Source organism: Oryctolagus cuniculus, chromosome 13 (assembly GCF_051225735.1).
Source record: "Oryctolagus cuniculus isolate XC-2025 breed Fujian yellow rabbit chromosome 13, ASM5122573v1, whole genome shotgun sequence".
In the NCBI taxonomy this organism is placed as follows: Eukaryota; Metazoa; Chordata; class Mammalia; order Lagomorpha; family Leporidae; genus Oryctolagus; species Oryctolagus cuniculus.
The window spans coordinates 54,350,126-54,372,133 of record NC_142879.1 but is presented as its reverse complement, the minus strand read 5'-3'; the positions used below and the strand labels follow the sequence as shown (position 1 = coordinate 54,372,133).

At 47.6% G+C, this 22,008-nt stretch overlaps 1 long non-coding RNA gene and 1 pseudogene across 2 annotated transcripts in view; one reads left to right on the top strand and one right to left on the bottom strand.

The window, feature by feature from the left end:
- Positions 1–22,008, top strand: part of LOC103350930 (uncharacterized) — a 221,876-nt gene that overhangs the window by 44,095 nt on the left and 155,773 nt on the right. The gene's annotated exons all lie outside the window — the stretch shown is intronic.
- Positions 20,896–21,471, bottom strand: LOC100341287 (signal peptidase complex catalytic subunit SEC11C pseudogene; annotated as a pseudogene).

The window sequence follows — 22,008 nt, the reverse complement described above, 5'->3', positions numbered from 1 at the left end:
TTGAATAAAGGTTTGGAGCTTAGAATAAAAGATTGAATGAGAAGAACAATGGCAGAACACTTTTGTTTCCCCCACAGTCCAACTACCCTTGGAAAAGCCCCCTAGCTCCAGGCGTAGAGTTCATAATGGGGATGCACATGTCCTTATGGTTTCCTCAGACCCTAGAAGGGGAAAGGTGGTAGACAGTCACTACTCACTGACAGACAGCTGTCCCTGCATCCACAGTGGAGAGCTGAGACCACAGATAGGACTGAGCCCTGCAGGTACTATGTTTTGCGCTATCAGATACGCCTATGCCAAAGTGTAACTGGTAAATTAGGTGCAGTAAGAGAGTAACAGCATTAGCATCCTATCAACCTCAGCATATCATTTCATTTTTTCTCTTCTTCTTCTTCTTCTTTTTTTTTTTTTTTACAAAGACATTTATTTATGTGAAATTTCGAGTTATAGGGAGAGAGAGCTCTTCTATCCACTAGTTCACTCCCCAGATGGCTACAATGGCCAGGGCTGGGCCAGGCCAAAGCCAGGAGCCAGGAACTTCTTCCAGGTCTCCCATGGGGCTGCAGGGGCCCAGTACTTGGGCCATCTTCCACTGCTTTTCCCAGGGTATTAATGGGGAGCGGGGTCAGAAGTGGGGCAGCCAGGAACAAACTAGCACCCATATGGGATGCCAGTGTTGCAGGCAGCAGCTTTACCCACTACACCACAGTGTGGGCCCCTCCTCTTTCTTTATTAAGTTGAGAACTCTCATCTTTCACTTAAAGGAAGTACTTTATAACTTCTCTTTGGAATATCTGAATTTCCACCATTACTACTCTTGTGTCTTGGGACCATTATTTTTTTTTAAAGATTTATTTATTTGAAAGTCAGAGTTATGCAGAGAGAGAAGGAGAGGTAGAGAGAGAGAGAGAGGTCTTCCATCTGCCGGTTCACTCCCCAATTGACCTCAACGGTCGGAGCTGCACAGATCTGAAGCCAGGAGCCAGGAGCTTCTTCTGGGTCTTCCACATGGGTGCAGTGACCCAAGGACCTGGGGCATCTTCTACTGCTTTCCCAGGCACATTATCAGAGAGCTGGATCAGAAGTGGAATAGCCGGGACTCGAATCAGTGCCCAAATGGGATGTGGCACTGCAGGCAGCGGCTTTACCTGCTATACCACAGCGCCAGCCCCCAGGGACCATTATTAAATAAAACTTTAGACAAGTACTTGGATACCAGGACAGTCAATCTGGAAACTGACAGGGCTACAGAGTGACTAGTTGGGGTGGGGGTTGAGTATGCAGAGTGGAAATCCTGGACCAAAGTGGAGTCACGTGCCAGAAGGGACAGACAGCAGTGGCTTGAGATTTCATCATGATCATCAAAATCTAAAGCCTAGCAACTCCTAACTTTTTTCTTTTTTTTTTTTAGATTTTATTTATTTATTTGAGAGGTAGAGTTACAGTCAGTCAGAGGGAGAGACAGAGAGAAAGGTCTTCCCTCCGCTGGTTCACTCCCCAAAAGGCTGCAATGGCCAGAGCTGTACTGGCCAGAGCTGCACTGATTCAAAGCCAAGAGCCAGTGTCTCCCACGCAGGTGCAGGGGCCTGAGGATTTGGGCCATCTTCCACTGCTTTCCCAGGCCATAGCAGAGAGCTGGATTGGAGGAGGAGCAGCCGGGACTAGAACCAGCGCCCATATGGGATGCTGGTGCCGAAGGTGGACCTGCACCACAGCGCTGGCCCCAGAAATTTCTGGTTTTTGAATTTTCCTTTTAATAATTTTGGGCTGAGGCTGACCTTGGGTCACTGAGACTGCAGAAGCTAAACTGTGGAAAAGGGAGGACTACTGTACCACCTCGACACTTTATCTGTGCTTGTTGGCGTGTTTCATTTTGCATTTTATGTGATGAGTTCTGGGATTTAGGCAGGGCCCAGTCTCCAGGCTCTCATCGCTCACAGCCTCCTGGGAGAGGACACTGTCCACTGTGGCAGATTGTGATTAGTGAGGTGCTGGGCACAGGGCAGGCCGCTGTGCGGGGGTATGGGAGGCAGCAGCAGTAGCTGGAGTTTGGTGCAAGGCTCAAACAACCATTGCTGTGTCTAGAGCAGTGCAGGACAAGTGATGGAGCCAGCAGGATTCGCACTCTGGCCCTCTGTACGAGCTCTGCTCCCAGCTGGCCCTGACTTCAGAGGAGTTGGGGTATTGGGGTGGTTATCTCTGAGGCATACCCATGTATTCATGGCTCTTATTTACAGGATCTTAAAATCACAGAGAGACGTACAGTGCAGTCTGGCCTTCCCAGTCCCTGTTTCCACTCATTCACATTTTAAAAATTTATTTACTTATTTATTAAAAAGGCAGAGGGAAAGAGAGTGATAGATAGATATCTCTTCTATCCACCGTTCACTCCCCAAATGTCTTTAACAAACCAGGGCTGGGCCAGATAGAAGCCAGAAGCCTGGAACTCAATCCGGATCTCTCATGTGGGTGTCCAAGCATTGGAGCAACCACCTGCTGCCTTCTAGGGTGTGCATTAGTAGGGAGCTGATTGGGAGTAGAGTGCGCCTGGAACCCGGGCACCTCTAATATGCAATGTGGGTATCTCAAGCTGTGTTTTAACTGCTGTGCAAAAGCCCATGCCCTATCCCTTCCCATTTATTTTCTTATGCCCAAATCACTGGTTTAGTCCGGAAGGATTGATCCATCCTGGGAACACACAAAGGGAAGGGATACAGAATGCACTGCTTTCTGAGGCCTTGCATTTTCATGGGAATTCCAAACAACAGTTACCTAAGGGAGTGTCTGAACTCTCCCTGCCCTCAGAGGGCACAGCATTCTCTCCAGGCCTGAGAAATGACGTAGCTCATAGACGGGGCCGTATGCTGCAGAAGCCTCTGGAGCTGGCCTCTCACTGCCAGGGCCTTGTCCCCGATGTTGGAAGCTCCACAAGATCCGAGGTAGAGTCCAGGGCGGGCCACGGGACGGCCAGCATTGCCACTACCTACGTCAGCCCTGGAACAGCCCTGGGAGGAAGCCTGTTCTCTCATCCTGGGTGCTGCCACTGCTGGGAGATCACGTGCAGGAGTGTTGTGCCTGGGGTCCCAGCCTGCCCCCCCCTCCCCCCGCCCCGGCATCTCTCTGCAGGTGCCCCTTTGGTTTTGACCTGGGCGCTAAGTAGTTTTGCTCAGTATCCCTGGCTCCGGCGATAACAGGGGTTGTGAATTATGGACGCAGCAGCAAATGTTTTTCATCTCCCATGAAACAAAACCAGTGTGTTGTCTGGCCCTGGGGCTGCGGGTGAGGGAGGGAGCAGCAGCTGCCGCGATACGGCCAACTCGGCTGACGTCAATGCGAGTCATTCCAGGCCAAGGGCTCCACTCAGGAAGCTTAGAAGTGATACCGAAAACAAATTTGCATTTTTTCCTTTCACGGGAACTCGGCTCCTCTCTGTTCCACTGGGACGTTTCACCAGCCTTTGTGTGCCGTGAGGCTGTTGAACAAGCCCAGCCTGGCCCGTGATTGGACGGCGCCCTTCGGTTTTCGTCCTATGCCGCTCCTTTAAAATATATTCAGCAGGACTCCTGTTCCCTGGCCCAAGATGAAAACCCTGGCAGGCTCGAACTTTTCTGCTCTGCTCCTCTTAGGAAATGATCTGTCTAATGGTCGCTGTAAATGGAAAACAGCCTCAATTTCGAATTCCAACATCCAGGCCAAGACATCCGTCAAAACTCCACACTCTGACATCCCTGTCTCCTCCCTGCTCCAGCTGAGCCTGCTTAGGGCTGGAAGCCTGCATGGGAAATGGGTGGGGCTGGCTCTCAGCTCTCCAGCCTTGGCCTCCTGCTCCCCACTGCCCTCCTCCCAGGCTTGGACGGGAGCCTGGCTGGAGGTGAAAGCTGCCCTCTCTCCCGCCCGCCGGTGTTTGCTCTCTCTTGCCCTTCTCCTGTGTGCTCACTTGAGACTTGCTCCTCAGGCGCTCAGCTTGACCTCCAGCCTCTTGCTGCTGGGATTTCTGCCCCCGCAGTGAGCAGGCCCTCCTGCGCAGGCCCCTGGATGGCCCCGTCCTGTGTTGCCTGCCCTGACAAGCGCTGGGACCCACTCACATCCACCCCAACCCAGCACCAAAGCACGCGGCAGGTGGTAAGCCTGCGTGTTAACTCCCTTGGCTACTATCACAAATGACCACAAACTCGCTGGCTTCAGACAACAGGCGTCTCTTCTCTCCCAGTTCTGGAGGATGTGCCTGAAATCAGCTTCCTCGGTGGCTGTTGGCATTCCTTCCTTTGTGGCCACATCACTGCAGTTTCTGCCTGCGGGGCCATGTTGCCCTCTTCCCTGTGTGCCATGAGGTGCTGGTTCCCTCATGTAAGGATCTAAGGAATTGCACGTAGGGTTCATGTAATCTTTTTTTTTTTAAGGTTTATTTTATTTTATTTGAAAGACAGAGTTACAGAGAGAGGTAGAGACAGAGAGAGAGAAGTCTTCCATCCGCTGGTTCACTCCCCAGATGGCCGCAATGGCCGGAGCTGTGCCGACCTGAAGCCAGGAGCCAGGAGCTTCTTCCGGGTCTCTCATGTGGGTACAGGGGCCCAAGGACTTGTGCCATCTTCTACTGCTTTCCCAGGCCATAGCGAGAGCCGGATTGGAAGAGGAGCAGCCGGGACTAGCCGGGACTGGCACTCATATGGGATGCCTATGCTTCAGGCCAGTGTTAACCTACTTCACAGTGCCGGCCCCTCATGTAATGATTCAGGAAGAATCCAGAATACTGCACCTGCCTCCTCTGCTCACCCTCCATCTGCGAAGACCCTTTCCAAATCAGGTCACATTGACTTACAGGTTCCAAGGATCAGATCTGACACCTGACTTTCATCCAGAGCTGCATGGTGGAGCTCTCCCAGCTTGGTGGAACCCTCCAGGAAGGCTGAGATGAGGGGGCAGGAACCAATGTCCTTTCAGGACATGCAGCCTTCTCCACACATGGACCTCTCAGAAAGTCCTCTCTCACCCAGCTGACTTTTTATTCTCTAGTGCCCAAGGAGGCCCAAGGGTCGTGGGTCAAGTCCTAGACCATTTCTGGTCACACCGGTCACATTGGAAGTATAGCTTGACTCTCACACTGTCACTTTTTGTACTCTTACCCTTTTTTTCCCCCTCAGAGAAACCTTTTATTTAAGGAATACAGACTTAATGCATTTCATAAGTTCAACTTTAGGTGCACTGTTACCTTTGCTAAGGAATTACCTAGGGATGGGGGTAGGGAGGTGGGGTTGTAACGGATGCTGCCCAGGGCTGTGGTCTTTAAAGGCTATGCAAACTGTTGCCTGCATGAGAGCCATGGGCAGCCATTGGGTGCTGAAATCTGGCCCATGCTGTGTCTGCTACGCCTGGCACCCTAGTCTTGGTGGCCTCACCTGTGGGAGCATGGGTGCCTTGTACGTGTTCACCCCATATGGTGAACCACTCCCTGCGGTTCTTTCTGGCTTTCCCTGAGCCTCTGCCTGTACCCTGGTCTCACATAGTCCAAGGACTTGCTAGTGGGTGGCTGGGTGGCATGGATGCTGCAGCCTGAGCATGGAATGCTGGTGACAAACGACACAGACCCACTTCAGTCTCTGGATTTCCAATTTGCAATCATTGTGCTGACCTGTAGTTTAGTGGTGTCATTTGTGAGGAGTCCGTGTTTGTGTGAACGCATCAGAAGTGGCCAGGTTGGTTTGGAAAGAAAAATACACTTCTCACAGAACATGATTGGAAGGTTCTAGAATGCTCAGTAATAAATCCCTTTATCTCCTTCTTTCGCCTTAGCAGTGGAGACAAGTAGCCTGTTCCTTGGCTGCCTAACGTGGAGAATGAAAAACTAGAAGACTTGGGCTAGGTTCCTAAAGATTTGGATGTGCTGATTAGCACAGACCCCATTTGTTTGCATGGTTACCTGTAACAACTGCAGTTTCTACAAGAAACTAATCAGTGTTCACAAAGATGTTGGCAAATATACTTCCTAATGATAAAGTGACCAAAGGCCTGACTTCTCGGTAGTTCTATCAGCATGCCTGAATTATGTGGTTTTGTTTTAAAGATATATGTATTTATTTGAAACGCAGAGTGAGAGAGAAGGAGAGAGGGAGAGAGTGAGAGGAAAGAGACCTATTTGCTTCCCAAATGGCCACCATAGCCAGGGCTGGGCTAGGCTGAAGCCAGGAGCCTGGAGTTCCATCTGAGTTTCCCATGTGAGTGTCAGGGACCCATCTTCTGCTGCTTTCCCAGGTGCATTAGTGGGGAGCTGCACTGAAAGCAGAGCAGCTGGGACTTGAATTGGCGCTCCAATATGGGATGTCGGCATCAAAGGCAGCAGCGTGATCTGCTGCACCTCAACACTGGCCCTTAATGGAATTTGGAGTCCCATGGCAAGTTTTTAAATGCTGGTGTTTTTTAAAGAATACAATATATTGCTTAATGATGGACAACCTGTTATACGATAGATTTTTTGAACCTATTTCTCCTATCTAACTGACCAACATCTCCCCAATACTCCCTCTCATGTCTTGAGATTTCTTTGAATCATGTGTTATTTACAAGTGCGTTATTTAGTCTTCAAGTATTTTGGTATTTTCTAGCTTTCTCTTATTGATCTCTAGTTTAATTGCATTGTGATCTGAAAGCAGACATCGTATGCTTTTTATTATTTTAAATTGTTAAGGTGTATTCTGAGGCCCAGATAGTCTGTTTGGTCTATGTGGCCCAGATGTGCCATCTGCTGTTGAAGTAGTTGGTAGATGTCAATTATATCTAGTTGATTGAGTTGCTGTTCAGTTCCGCTTTGTCCTTTTGATTTTCTTTTTTTTTTTTTTTTTTTTTTTTTTTTGACAGGCAGAGTGGACAGTGAGAGAGAGAGACAGAGAGAGAAAGGTCTTCCTTTGCCGTTGGTTCACCCTCCAATGGCCGCCGCTGCAGCCGGCGCACCGCGCTGATCCTGGCAGGAGCCAGGAGCCAGGTGCTTTTCCTGGTCTCCCATGGGGTGCAGGGCCCAAGCACCTGGGCCATCCTCCACTGCACTCCCTGGCCATAGCAGAGAGCTGGCCTGGAAGAGGGGCAACCGGGACAGAATCTGACGCCCCAACCGGGACTAGAACCCGGTGTGCCGGCGCCGCAAGGTGGAGGATTAGCCGTCCTTTTGATTTTCTAACTGCTGGATCTGTGGGGGGTGTTGAAGCTTCCATCGATAAGATATTTGTCTGTTTCTCTTTGTAGATGATTAGTTTTGTCTCAGGCATTAATTTTTTTAATTTGAGAGTCAGAGAAAGAGAGAGTGAGAGAGAGAAAGACAGCAATTGTTCCCATAACTGGCCCATTCTCCAAATGCCTTCAACAGCTGGAGTGGGCTGTGGTTGAAACTGGGAGCCTGAAACTCAATCCAGATCTCCTACATGGGTAGCAGAGACTCAATTATTTGAATTATCACTGTCTCCCGGGGTGTGAATTTGGCAGGAAGTTGGAGTCCGGAGCTGGAGCTGGGTATTGAACTCAGGCACTCTGAGATGTGACTGACTTAACTGGTTTCCTTTTTTTTTTTTTAAGAGTTATTTATTTCTTTATTATTTTTATTCTTTACTTTCTTATTTGAGAGGCAGAGTAACAGAGGGAGAAGGAGAGACAGAGAGAGGGAATGAGATTTTCCATCTGCTCATTCACTCCCCAAATAGCCACAATAACCAGAGGTAGGCCAAGCTGAAGCCAGGAGCCAGGAACTCCATCTGGGTCTCCCACATGGGTGGCAGAGGCTTAAGTACATAAGCCATCATCTGATGCTTTCCCTGGGGGCATTAGTAGGAAGCTGGATCAGAAGTGGAGCAGCCAGGCTCTGCACCAGCACTCCTATGTGCAATGCTGGTGTTGTAAGTGGAAGCTTAACCTACTACCCTACAAAGTCTTTCCCTTAGCTGGTGTCTTAACTGCTAGGCAAAACACCCACCTCTGCCCCAGGTATATTGATGCTCTGTTGTTAGGTACATACAAATTAAGGACTGTTAAGTTTTCTTGGAGAACTGACACCTTTATCATTATGCAATTACCTTCTTTATCCACCTTGTTCTGAAATCTGCTCAGTCAGAAATTAATATAGCTATGTACACTTTCTTTTGATTAGAGCTAGTATGGTGATTCTCCATTCCTTTACTTCTAATCTATATAAACCATTACATGTAAAATGCATGTCGTGTAGACAACATATAGTTGGATCTTTTTTTTTTGATCCACTCTGAAAATCCCAATTGCTTGTTAAATTTAGACAGTTGATGTTCAAAGTAATTATTGACACAGTTAGATCAATAGCTACTATATTTGTTACTGTGTTCTGTTCATTGTCCTTGTTCTTTGCTCTTATTTTTGTCTTCACACTTTTTTCGAGTTTTGTAATTACAAACCCACCTGTAGGCGAGCTTGTGGTTGCAGAGTCTCAGGATGTTTTTCCTTTCCATGCTGTGCCAGGGTTCAAACGAGGCAACCTGCTTTGCTGTTCCTGGTCTGGTTTGTTCCTACCCGAAGGGTATGTCATCAGTACAGGGGGCCCTGGAAGTTTCTTAATAGACTCTCAACCTTGTCTCCCATTTCCTGCACTTCTCAAGTTACTGAGCTTGGCCAATGTCCTCAAGCTACAAGCTGCCTTTAGTGTTCCCTAGGCAATTAACTTTAGTCAGATCACTTGAGAGTTCCTGATTTTGCTTAATATTGTCCTCTAAGTTTTCCTTAATTCTTTTTAAAAAAAGTGTTATTATTTAAAAAGTATTTTATTCAATATTTTGAATTGTTTTCAGCAATTGGATTAATCAGCTTATCGGTCTACAATATTACTAGAAACATGTTTTGAGTTTCCAATTATGTTCATTATTTTACTATCTTGTAAAAGATAACTTCATGGAAGAGTACTATTGCCTTCATTCTTCTACCTTTATTTAATTTGTCTTATTGAAAAGTCTTCAGAGCTGATCATGAAATAAATAGTATTTCTTAGATTTAACCAATTTATCAGTTTATTTATCTATAAAAATTTAGCCCATACTTAATGCCTGATATAGAAATGAAATAAGATAGTCAAAGCACATTGAAAATGGTAAAGGACTATATGCTCATAAATGTAAGATGTTATTATCTAAATAATTTAAAAAATCTCTTTATATCTAATCAGGTCATAGATTACTGGTGAGCACTAAATTAAAAAGAGAATTCACACTGAATGCCTGAGTGGAAGCCCCAAAGGCTGACGAGGACCAGCTGTGCACCCTAATGCCCGGCACCTGACTTTCACAGGTTCCAAGGAGTTTCTGCCTTTGGGCTTGATCCAGTTTTTTTTTTTCTTTCTTTTCCTTTTTATTTTGGAAGTCAAGAGTATAGAGAGAGGGAGAGACACAGAGGGAAAGATCTTCCATCCAGTGGTTCACTCCCCAGATAACCACAATGGCCAGCTCTGAACCAGGCTGAAGGCCACGTGGGTGGCAGGGGCCCAGACACTTGAGCCATCTTCCACTGTTTTTTCTCAGGCCATTAGCAGGGAGCTGGATTGGAAGTGGGAGCAGCCACGACAAACTGGCACCCATGTAGGATGCCAGCACCACAGGTTGCAACTTTACCTGCCTATGCCGCAGTGCTGACCCTGACCCAGAGCTTCATGCAAAGCAAGCAAACAGAGTCATTTGAGCAAAGTGGCCTTGGGAAAGTTCACTGCTGAATTTGATTTCTGGACAATCGTGGCTCTGATGTGTTGTTCTTGGGATTTGAGAATTTGTTGAGGTCAAAAAACCCTGACGTGTTTCATGGCCTGTGTTTCTCTAGGTCAGGCTCTTCCTCCATGGTGGCACTGCTGTATTTTGCATGTGAGAGGAGGGTGAGTTTGGCCTTCTCCATGTGTGCCTGAAGCCCACGGAGGGCACGAGTTTCAAACAGTGAAGAACACAGGCCTGGGAAGCAGCCACCCTGTGCTGGGGCTCTGCCTCCGCTGCCTGGAGCTCTGTGGCTTTGCCTAGTTGTTCTCCCTCTCCAAGCCTGATTTTCCTCACCCTCAAAAGAAGACAACTGGGGCAGGCGCTATGGAGTAGCAGCTAAAGCCATGCTTGCAGTGGCGGTATTCCATATGGATGCCGTTTCGAGTCTGATCCGGCTCTCTGCTGTGGCCTGGGAAAGCAGTAGATGGCCCAAGTCCTTGGGCCCCTGCACCTGCGTGGGAGACCCAGAAGAAGCTCCTGGCTCCTGGCTTTGAATCGGCCCAGCTCCGGCTGTTGCGGCCATCTGGAGAGTGAACCAGCAGGTGGAAGACCTCTCTCTCTCTGCCTCTGTGTCTCTGTAACTCTGCCTTTCAAGTAAATAAATTAATTAAAAAAAAAAAAAAAAAAGAAGACAATTATCCTCACTCCTGAAGCTTTGGTGAGACCTTAGTCAAAGAAGCTGTTTAGTGCTTAGTTCAGTGATTGCCACGTGGGACACTTTCGTTACTAAGTATTTGTGAAATGTCTCAGCCACATCTTCAGACTCTGAGGAGCAACTATCCTCAACCTTGATGGGACACAGGGCTCTCCTGGAGAGCTTTGGAACCCGCTGTGGCCCAGGCCAGACCCAGTCACATCAGAATCACCAAGTGTGCAACAGAGGTGAAGTGCACTCTGGGGTCTGGTCCAAGTCCGTGGAAGACGCTCAGCTTTCTGCAGGAGTACCCTCCACAGGCTCATCTCGTGGGGGCTCCCAGGAGCAGAGCTACCCTGTAGGGGCTGTGAGGCGTTAACCTGGCTAAGGAAGAGGGAAGCAAAAGCCCTGTGGCAGCAGGGGCTCCAGGATGACTTGAGAAACCAGAAGCCCTGCAGGTGGCAGGGCAGGAGGCAGGTGAGGTGAGGGGGAGACCACCAGATTCGTGTTCACAAGGCTACTCTGGCTTCAGTGTGGGAAAGGAGGCGAGAGCTGAGTCCTCAATGAGGCTGGCCCTGGGAGCTTGGTCCTGGCTTCTGGGTGGACAGGAGTGGACAGTGCCAGAGACATGTGCTTGGTGAAGTGGACAGGACTTGAGTGGAGCCAGAGGGACGAATGAATGCCCTGGGAGAGGGAACGAGGGCTTGAGGCTGGTGAGGGCCTGTGTGCCAAAGAAGTGACTGAGAAGAGTTTGTTGCCCCTGCAGTGGCTGGTTGCAGGCGTGGCCTCGGGCATCTCGCTTTGTCTCAGTTCCTGAGGGTAGACGGTGGGTTTGGAGCAGTGCTCCCAGGAGCCTTGGGCCCACATGCCATGCCTCACAGAATCAGCATCACAGACCTCACACCTGGCACACCCGCCACGCATCTGGCTCACGCGTGCCTAAGGCAGGTTTCACTGCTGCATTCTAAAAACGGCCACCAAATGCTACCAACAGTACAGGCCGTGAGCTGTGTGAGGGCTGCCATGCTCAGGTCAGCCCTGTGAGAGATCTTCCAAACACTGGTTCATTCCCCAGTGTGCCTGCAACAGCTGGCTAGGAGCCAGAAACTCCACCCATGGGACCCAACTACTTGAGTCATATCTGCTGCCTACCAGGGTGTGAATTAGCAGGAAGCTGCATCTGAACCAAAGGTGAGACTCAGTCCCAGGCACTCAGATGTGGTTGTCTCAAGTGCTGGCTTAAACCTGCGTGCCACTGCCCGTCCTCGTTCCTGTCTGTGTCTTTATCTCCTCTTCTTATAAGGACCCCTTGGGAACCCATCCTAATGACTTCATTTGCACTTAGTTATCCATTTAAAGACTCTGTCTTCAAATATAGTCACATTCTGAGGTACTGGGGGTTAGGACTTCAATATATGAGTTTTAGGGGCTGGGGCACAATTAGCCCATAACAATTTCCTGAAATGATGAATAGGATAATCAAGGCACTGGACTAGATGTCTAAGAGACTTGTAGACAATGTCTGTTAGATTGAAAGCATTCAAGTAAAGGATGGTGGTGGGTTGGGCAGGGTGTGTGTGCATGTGTGGGGTTTCTCTAACTCATGTGGTAGAACTGAGTTGGCATCTAGCTTATGGGTGACATCCCCTTACCCCTGCTGAGGTCTGCTATTTAGAGTCACATTTTAAAACACATTTTCATTTGCTTACTAGTTCCTTTAAAAATAATCATTGAATACATCAACTTCAAAATAGGAGAAAACCTGATGCTATCAATCTAATCTCTAGTATATAAATCACAAACTGTGAATTATTATTATTTTTAAAAAGTGCCAGTTGAGTAAGAAATTAGGGGAATATTATATCGCAGTTGTAATTCAAATAGACTGTGGAATATTCTTTCTTTTGTGTTGGTTATAATAGACAGACCTTTATTGAAAAAGCTGTATTTTCAAACTCAAGTTAGACAATCATTTATGTATTCATCAATCTTCAATTCACACTAAAATGAAGAATGGACTTTTTTCTTGGGAACATAGGTGTTTTGTTTTTAATATTTTTAAAGTTTAGAACAAAGGGTGATAAAGAAATAAGGTAGAATTGTTTGTTAAAATATCAATTCAAATTAAAATTCATTATAATGGTTACAGCAGCTAACATGTATTAAATGATTATATGCAAGGCACTGTGGAATATGTTTATATACTTTTCATTTTTCCAGATTTATTGAGGTATGATTGACACATAAAATTGTGTGTATTTAAAGTATATAATATGACTTTCTGATACATGTGGGTATTATGAACCGATTGTAACACGGGAGCTAATTAACATATCCATCACCTCATGTAGTTGCCATTTTTTATTGGTTTTGAGAACACTTAATGTCTACTTTCTTAGCAAATTTCAAGTATATCATATAGTAAAATTAACTATCATCACTACACTATGCATTAGGTCTCTGAAATTTATTCCACTTTGATCATGAGCAGTGACTTTACATACATTGAGTCCTTCCATCTCCTTCCAAGGCCTGTTCCCTTGGTGTCCATCCCAACACTGAGTGCCTATAATGGGCACAGGCTAGACTCTGTGACATGATTTCCAGTTTCAGGAAACTCACAGTGTCATGGGGACACAGGCAAGTATAAGCCCGTGATGATGACCCATTCTGAGAAGGGCTGTGGTAATGGCCAGCCCAGGACAGAGTGTGAATGCAAAGGAGGTTTTGTTTTTTGTTTTAATCTCAGATTAGGGAGGTCAGAAGGCAAGTAGGAGCTGGAAGGCAGTGAGAGAAGGGAGAGAAGTATGAGCAAGAGAGGGTGAGAGGTTAAAGAGAAGAGACCAAAGAATAGACAGGAAAGATGGGCAGAGCCTAGCAACATGTCTTGGGTTTGACTTGGCAATTTTTTTTAATAAGGGCCATTGATTGGTTCCTGATATTTGGGTCTGTTATGTGTCTGTTCCCTATTTTCTGAAAATAATATGACCTCTCTCCAGGCTCAGGAATGACCTTGAAGTTCAGATGGGACCACTTAGCCTACCCAACTTCCAGAACACAGAGATTGGTTAAGGGATGAGCGTGTTGACACGGACTGGCTCAAAGAGGGCCAACGCCAATGCCTTTACTAGAGCTGCCTTCTTCTGGGCTGCTCAATGAGGATGCGAGTTGGGAGTCACTAACAGCTGTTTTTCTTCCTTGAGGGTAAACCTGGCTAAGAATGACACCAAGTAATAAAAGCAGAAACAGGCACTTGAGAAGGCTGGCTGAACCCTGGGCCCAACCGTAATTAAAATCTGTCCCCAGACTTCTGGTGTTAGAGCAATTTGTTCGTGTATTTATTATATTTTGCTTAAGCTGTTTGCCACCAAGAGCTGAGATGATCAATGAGTCTCAGAGAGTTTGGTCCACAGCAGTGGAAACAAGCATTTTGTTTCTAACTACAGACTAATACTAAAACATAGGAGAAAACTCAGAAATCAAGGACTTTGGAGTAAGACATAATTAGTTAGGTTTGAAACATGACTCTGCCCCCTTAACATAGTGTGTGATGTTGGGCAAATTACTTCAATACTCTGAGACTCTGAGTTTTTCATTTGTGCAATGCTGTGCTCCAATTAGGTGGAACACAAATTTCTATTGAATAAATCTTTGTTGAGCAAAGGAAGGTTGGAAACGTGTGTGTGTTCTCTTCACCAAGAATTGTTTGGATCTTCTGCCTCTGTGTTCAAATTGTGTTAGATGGGATAGTATGGGGGAAATGGCCTCCAGAGAGATGGCGTGGCTTCTCCAAGACAGAAGACATTTCTAACGAGCCACCTTGAGGGCTTTGAGTCCAGAGTCCCATAGCTTTGCGCATCATCAACCCAGCACATCTGCCTCTGATGATCAAGCAAAGCATGTGTAAGCCTCTTCCTGGGAGGCCAACCCTGTAGGGTTTCAGTTGGGAGCCCCCAGAAGGCTTTTCTACATTGAAGAACACTGTCAAGGGTGAATATCTCCGGTGCAGGCTGGCAAAGAGATTCCCTTCCTCGTGGTGCCTGCTGACTCAAGACCCAGCAAGCTAGGGGGAGGCTGCTGACCTAATACAAGGTCTGTTACAAGGTCTATGCAGTACAGACATTTGGAAGCTGACGGGGACAAAAAGCCAACAGGTGGAAGCAGTGTGTGGAGGAGGGTGTGTGTGTGTGTGTAAGAGGAGCTGCCTGGGTGTCTGGGGTCAGAGGCTCTGCAAAAATAACCCGCATCTGGGCTGCAGGCTGCCTCCGAGTCTGTCTTCCAGGCTTCCCAGCGGCCTCCCTCCCTGGAAGGCAGCCCCTCGGTCGCTCTTCCTGGACCTTTCACGCTGTGATGAAATGCCACCAAGGGCCCCACGGTGTTGGCGGCTCACTGCAGCAAAGTAGGGTCGAGAGATTTTGTGTGCAAGAACAATAGGAACAAAGGCTGCTTTCAGGCCCGTATTTGAATATATGCTTCATAGTCGAAGGGAATTAAAAACAAACAGCCTCAGTTGTTTAAGAGCTGTGTCGCATGACTAAGGCGGTGATTTATGGACAGGAGTGAAGCTTCACTAATGGATTCCAGTGACTTCAGCAGACCAAGAAAAGAAGACTTGTTCCCAAGGTCCTGGTGGCTGTCCGGAGGGCTATCATCATATAAATCACAGTGACTCTACAGGGGGCGTGGGCTGCAGGATCTTCCTTGAGGGAGGCTGGCTCAGGTGAGGTTGAAGAGCCTTGGTTGCTGGCCAGCTGTGGTAGGCACTCGTTAGCCTGCGGACTCCTGCCCAATGATGATAATTCCTGAAGGGCTGGCACTGAGCACATGTTGGTGTGCAGTGCCTTGGGGCCCTCCCCAGCCCTCTGGTGCTCTGGCACACAATGCTGCAGTCTCCAAGGCCTTCCTGGCTTTTTATGACACAACTAAAGCAATACTCTTGCCATCCCGGAGGGCCGGGAAGGGCTGTAGGAGGACTTTGTTTCTGATTTTCTGCTGACGTCTTCCTTTTCTTTCTGTTTCAGGTCCGCCACTCTCTAGTACTTTTTTTTTCCTTTAAAGATTTAGCAATTTACTTCAAAGTCAGAGTTACAGAGAGAGAAAGACACACACACACAAATATACACACACATGGAGATCTTCCATCTACTGGTTCACTCCCCAGATGGCTGGGGCTGGGCTAGGCAAAAGCCAGGAACCAGGAGCTTCTTCCAGGTCTCCCGTGTGTGTGTGTGTGTGGCAGGAGCCCAAACATTTAGGCCATTTTCCACTACTTTCCCAGGCCATCAGTAGGGAGCTGGATCGGAAGTGGAGCAGCCAGCACCCATATGGGATGCTGGCATCACAGGCAGAGGCTTTACCTGCTACACCACAGTACCAGCCCCACCCTCTAGTACTAATACTCCTAGGGGCCCTGCTGAATAGTCCACCTGCTTTGTGGCCAGGTCTGCCTCACACACCTGGAACTGGTGAATGATATCCAGCCCGCTTTGGCAATGGGCTCCTCCAAGGCCGTCACTGGCTTTGCCAACCAGTGTTGCTTTTCTTGGCGTTTCGTCTGAGTTGGCCACCAGTTTCCTAGACAGAGGAACACAGAGCAGCTGCTTCTTCCTTAGCAGAGCCCAGCAGAGGGGCCTCGCGTCTGGTCGCCAAATAGTCCCTCTCTTCCCAAGCCTGTCGTAGGTCATAACACTTGGAGTTACACAGAAATGCTGTCAGATGTAAATTGCTGGTGAACTTGGTTGTGAACTGGCTCTTTGTGACACTCAGGCCCTAAGCAAAGCTTTGCAATTTGTTTTTTGGTCTTAAAAGGGTTTCGTTATAAAAACAAGATCTCTCGCCTTTAGAAAGGAGGCTCATACCAGGGACAAAGGAATACTGTTGGGAGGAGGGGCAGGGTCCTCAGAGACACCACACTCTGAGTGGAGTAAGTGCGCTGCCCTCTTCCATGTCAGGACTCCCGAGAAACTTGGGGCCAGGGTAGTGGGGGACTGAGAGGATAGCGGGCCTCCCGCGTTTGGCAAGAGTAAGTGCAAGTTGTTGGCATCGTTTCTCTTGGAGCAGTGGCCTGGTGTAATGAAACCATCTGGTCTGAAAGCCAGAGGACTGGTGGCATTACTATGAGCTCAGAGTCGCTGGCCAGTGTTTTAGCTTCTTTAGACCTTCTTGACTGCTCAGGAAAGATGAGATAGCAATACGAACAAGACCAGTGGAAAGGTGGTATCTACATGCTTCTGTCCGTGGCGTGGGGGTGACCTGAAGTATGCCCACCTGGCCCCAAAGAACAAAGGTGGGAGCTCTGGCTCCCATCCCCACTGGGTGTCCAAGGTCCTGACAGAGATTTTGTGAGGTAGCTAGGGGACTTGAGGCACTGGCAGGGTGTTGATCCTACTCAGGGGCAGACGGCAAAGGCCTTGATCTACAGGGTCCAGAAAGTCAGCCAGTGAGACCTCACCTCCCAGCCCTGGTAGAGTCCCTCCTGGGGCAACCCTCGCCCTTCAGGGTACCTTCAGGGTGCACCTTCAGGGCAGGGTGTGGCTCTCTGGTCCTGTCCACCTACTGGGTACTCAGACTTACCCCCTCACACTGTTCCTTGTACCCTGGCACTGCCTGCTGACCCTTAGGCTCCCTCTGTCCCCTCCTAGCTCCCTCCCTCCTCATATCTCCTGACCCCCACAAAAGCCCCCACTTTAGGGTCCCTCTAGCCACAACAGTGGCACCTGTGCTTTTCGGAGGACACGGAGTGCCTGGTCCACAGCGAGACCGAGAGCGAGAGTGTTTGCGTTCCTTCCGAGTGCAGAGCTCTGGCTAAGGGCGTGTGCCCCTGTGAGTCAGATGAGATTGTGCCACCCTGATGACCTCACATGGCTTCTGTGAGAATTCATTGAGATATGTATGTAAAAGCACCTCCCGAGCATGAAAATGGGATACAAATAGTGGAAACACTTAAAGGGGAAGTAGCCCAGAGCACCAGTCCCTGCAAGCAGTGGCTGCAGCCGGAAACATTCTGGCATTTACTGGGTGTTTGTAGGGCTGGTTCTCAAAGAACTGGGGCCCTCGGTTAAGAAGGTTGTGTGGTGAAAGAGGAAAGTGTGATTTTTTTTTTTTTTGAAGTACCTTATGGAGGGCGTGGTGCTGGCCGAATGTTCTCGACTCTCTTCTGTGGATGTGGAGGGGCGGGTCATGATCTCCACGCTGTAGCACTGACTGCACGTGGCTTTCGTGCTGTGATGGAACTGCATCACTCGATACGACGGCCCTTCTCTAACTTGAAAATCTTCGCCGTTTGGAGTTGTAGGCTTTTTTTTTTTTTGACAGGCAGAGTGGACTGTGAGAGAGAGAGACAGAGAGGAAGGTCTTCCTTTGCCGTTGGTTCACCCTCCAATGGCCACTGTGGCCGGCACACTGTGGCCAGCGCACCACGCTGATCCGATGCCAGGAGCCAGGTGCTTCTCCTGGTCTCCCTTGTGGGTGCAGGGCCCAAGGACTTGGGACTAGTCCCCGACTGGGACTAGAACCCGGTGTGCCAGCGCCACAGGCGGAGGATTAGCCTATTGAGCCGCGGCGCCAGCTAGGTGTAGGCATTTTTATGGCATTATTTATAGTGGAATTTGATTTGAAGGACAGAAGAGGAGACTCGTGTTTTGATTTCCATCTGTTTTTTTTTTTTTTTTTTAATTGTCTCTATTTGCTCCTCTGTGTGATTTTAAAAGTGACTGCAGCCAGTCACTTCAGCGGTGTATCAGTTGGCATCCCCCAGTTTCAGATCATTTGCTTTCCTCTGGGCATTCGGGGTTCAGTGTCTAGACTGGGGATTCATGGTGGCTTCTCCCCACCACATCCTTCACATTCCCCCACCACCTCTGCCCATGCCCAATTCTCACAGCCATTCCTTGAATAAATACGCTCTGTCTCCACAGCAGACTCTTTATCCCCTCAGTGTCCAAGGAAACTGATTCATCCCACTGCGGTTTCTGTCTGGGAACTGCTTCCAGACAGCCCAAGCCATGTTCTAGTCTGTGTGCGGGATCTGGGTTTGGGTCTGGTCCTTTTCTTTCTTTGTTTTGCTTCATTTGGTTTCCCTTTGGGTTGTGGTGTCTGCCTCTTTCTGTCCCATTATTTCACACAGTTCCATGGCCAGCCTTAGGTTTAATCCAAGAAGAATGCTTGTCTCTCACTGTACTGCAAACCTTCTAAAGCTGGGGGCCAGGTGCTCAGGCTCATGTCACCCTTCTCTTGAATCAAACATGCTCAGACCAAGGAGTGAGTGTGTGCGCATACAGTTGTATGGTTTCCTGTCTCAATTTAATGTTTTTCAACAATCTTGGTGGCATTTTTGGGGGGCTTTGATGGTAGAAGGAGAAGTATTTCTTTCTATGTAGGAAAATAACCACTCAGTTCAGTCTGGAATTAATTTTCCTTGTCTAATTATTTTCAATCAGATGGCATTGTGAAGAAGCCACTGTGAACTTGTTTAATAACTCTTCTGTTGTGTTTTTGTGGTTTTTACAATATTCAGAAAAGTATTTCATCCCTTTAAGAAGTCTTGACAAGAAGTCTCAGAGAATTAACAGGGACCAGGTTGTAAAACAGAGAAGGACCATCCACCATGGAGCAGGGGCTGTTGACAGATTTAGAAGCCCCGTGGTACCCAGTCTGTCGAGTTAGGGTCCTGCCGCAAGCAAAGTCCCCAGGCCCACTCGTGCGGCTGAGAATGCAGTCTGCTCTCCAGGATCCGGGGAGGTGGTGAGAATGCGATCCTCACGGGTCAACAGAGGAGCAGTCGGGAGGCGATGGAGTCCTTCAACAGGCAGCTGGTCGCAGGCTTGGGAGGAGCAGCTCTGTGCTGAGAATGTGTCCCAGGCAATGCGGAGGACAGAGCCGCCACGCGCTTCCCTTCAGTTTCCACTAGGAGATGAAGTCTGCGGCCCTCCTCTCGACCACCTGGAGATGACTTTGACCAGGACAGTATGGGGGAAGTGACACTTTCAGGCGCTGAAACTGGCTCTCACAAGGTGGGCCTCTGCAACCAGGGGAGAAGTCCGACAGTCCTAAGTGGCCATGATGTGGGAAGCCAAGCCGCGTGGGGGCCTCTGATGGGCAGTCCTAGGTTTTGAGTCAGTTGAGCCTGGATGCCAGACACCTGAGTGAACAAGCATTCAAATGATTCCAAACCCATATGTTGAGTCACTCCTACCTAGCCTTTGGCCCTCTTCTGTTGAGCCCCAGACACTGTAGGGCAGACAGAAATCATCCTTTCTGTGCCCTGTCCAACTTCCTGACTCACAGAATTCATATGCATAATCAAATGGCTGTGTTAAGCCATAAGTTTTGGGGGGAATTTGGTATGTAGCAATAGAAACTGGAACAGACAACCTATAAGTAGTGGGAAAAAATGGCAGATTAAAGGAGTTAGAGAGTGAGAGAGGCGGTTTACAGTTGGGGTCAGATATTTTGGATAGGCTATCAGAAAATTTTGAGGGGCTGACATCTAAGCAGAAAACTGAATGATGTGAGAATGTGGGCATGCAAACATCAGAGGTGAACATGTTCTGGGCATAGGGAGTGCATGTGCAAAAGCCTTGAAATCAGAATGTGGTCATTTAAGGGAGAGCAAGACGCCTGTGTGTCTATAGCTGAGAAAGTGATGTGGAGAGACAAGGTCAGAGACATATGAAGGTTTTGTAGGCCATGGTAAGAGTTTTTTGGTTTGTTTTGTTATTTTTTAGATTTCTTTATTTATTTTAAGAAATTATAGAGCGAGAAGGAGAGAGAGAGAGAGAGAGAGTTTTCTATCCACTGGTTCACTACCCAAGTGGCTACAATGACTGGGCCTGAGCCAGGCCCAAGCCAGGAGCCAGGAGCTTCATCCAGGTCTCCCATGTGGGTGACGGGGCCCAAACATTTGGGTCATCCTCTACTACTTTTCCCAGGCCATTAGCAAGGAGCTGGATTGGAAGTGGAGCATCTGGGGCATGAACTGGTACCCATATGTGATAATGGGGTCACAAGCAGCAGCTTAACACACTATACCACAATGCTGGCCATGGTAAGGGTTTTATTATAAGCCCATGAGAACTTCTGAATTGGGTTAATGATGGCCGCATTTGGTCTCTCACCGGTATTGTCCTGTCTCATGACTCACAGTTTCTGTATGTTGATCATTTCTAAATACAGACATGCATTGCTTAACAATGGGGAAATGTCCTGAAAAAATGCTGCATTAAGTGATTTTGTCGTTAGGTCAGTAAGGAGTACTTAAGCAAAGATGGGCTATGATGTCATTAGGTGACGAAACTTATGGGACCACTGTAGTATATGTAGTCCGTCTTGACCAAGATATTGTTATGTGGTACATGACTATGTATATTTCTTTTTTTTTTTTAACTGATGAATCATTTATTTGGACAAGACAAAAGCATCTCCACACTGTTTCCTTTTATACAGGAACATTTCAAATATATTAGGTTTTTCTCTTTTTCAACACAGTCCATTTCAATCTGGGCCCAGGAACCATGTCTCATTTTAGGATTCATGTTTTAGTAACACATTCTCACTCATCAAAGCCAAATGAGCATATTTGAGTTTTGGGTAGTCATCGTTATGGTGACCATACCAACATACAGCAACGACCCTTTTGCTCTTCCCACCACATCCTTCTTTTTGAGCCAGTACCGGTCTTCTTTGTGTAATCCTCTATTATCAACTTCATTATTATCTCCTTTAGTTAGAAATTTGATGTCTCCATTATCTTTTTCATGAACTTTGATTACTCTGTGAGCTATTGGAATGTCTTGTCCTTCAACTTTAAAAACAACTATTTCAGCAGCTCTGATTAGGTTTTCTTGGAAATTTATGAGGGACAGGAAGTCTCCCCTATGGAAGGCTGGCTCCATGCTGCCACCCAGCACCACCACGATGGGGGCTCTCGCTTCTGGTGAGGACGATCAAGCCTTTCCAGATCATGAGTGTGGAAGACACGATCATGGCTGAGTTTCAAACCTGGTATTAGAGCTGGCGCTTGTTCATCTTCCTCAGGTCCCCGAAGATGTCCAAGCTGGACACCGGGAGATGTGCCGCCATGCAGCCCACGCAGACCATGGCCCTCCCGCCTCTATATGTATTTCTAATCCAGACTTCTGCTCTGAACACTGGGTTCTTTATATATAGCTGCCTACTCAGCTCTCCACATGAATTATGAATCAACATTTAGAACATAGTATATACAAACTATTAGCTTATTTCCTGCCCTCTAACCTTCTCCTCCCACAGTTTACCCAACACTATGAAACAACAACTCCATCCCAGTGGGTCAGGCCACGGTATTTTACAACTCATGTTAGACCAGGAAATTCTGTTGGATGTGCCTCTTATCAGTTCTCCATGCTCCCATCTTCACCCTCTTTCTGTATATTCTCCCAGCACAAAGTGTGGCTATTGAAAAGCCCAACAGTGATCTTCAGTGATCTTACTTTCTCTGCCTTGCACGTAGCTTTTTTTTTCCTTGTTTTTTTTTTTTTTTTTTTTTTTTTTTTTGCCTGATGTCCAAGAGATTTTGTATTTTTTTTAAATCTATAAAATTTATCAGAATATATCTTGGTATGTTGATTTTAACTTTTTATATGTATTTTCACATTT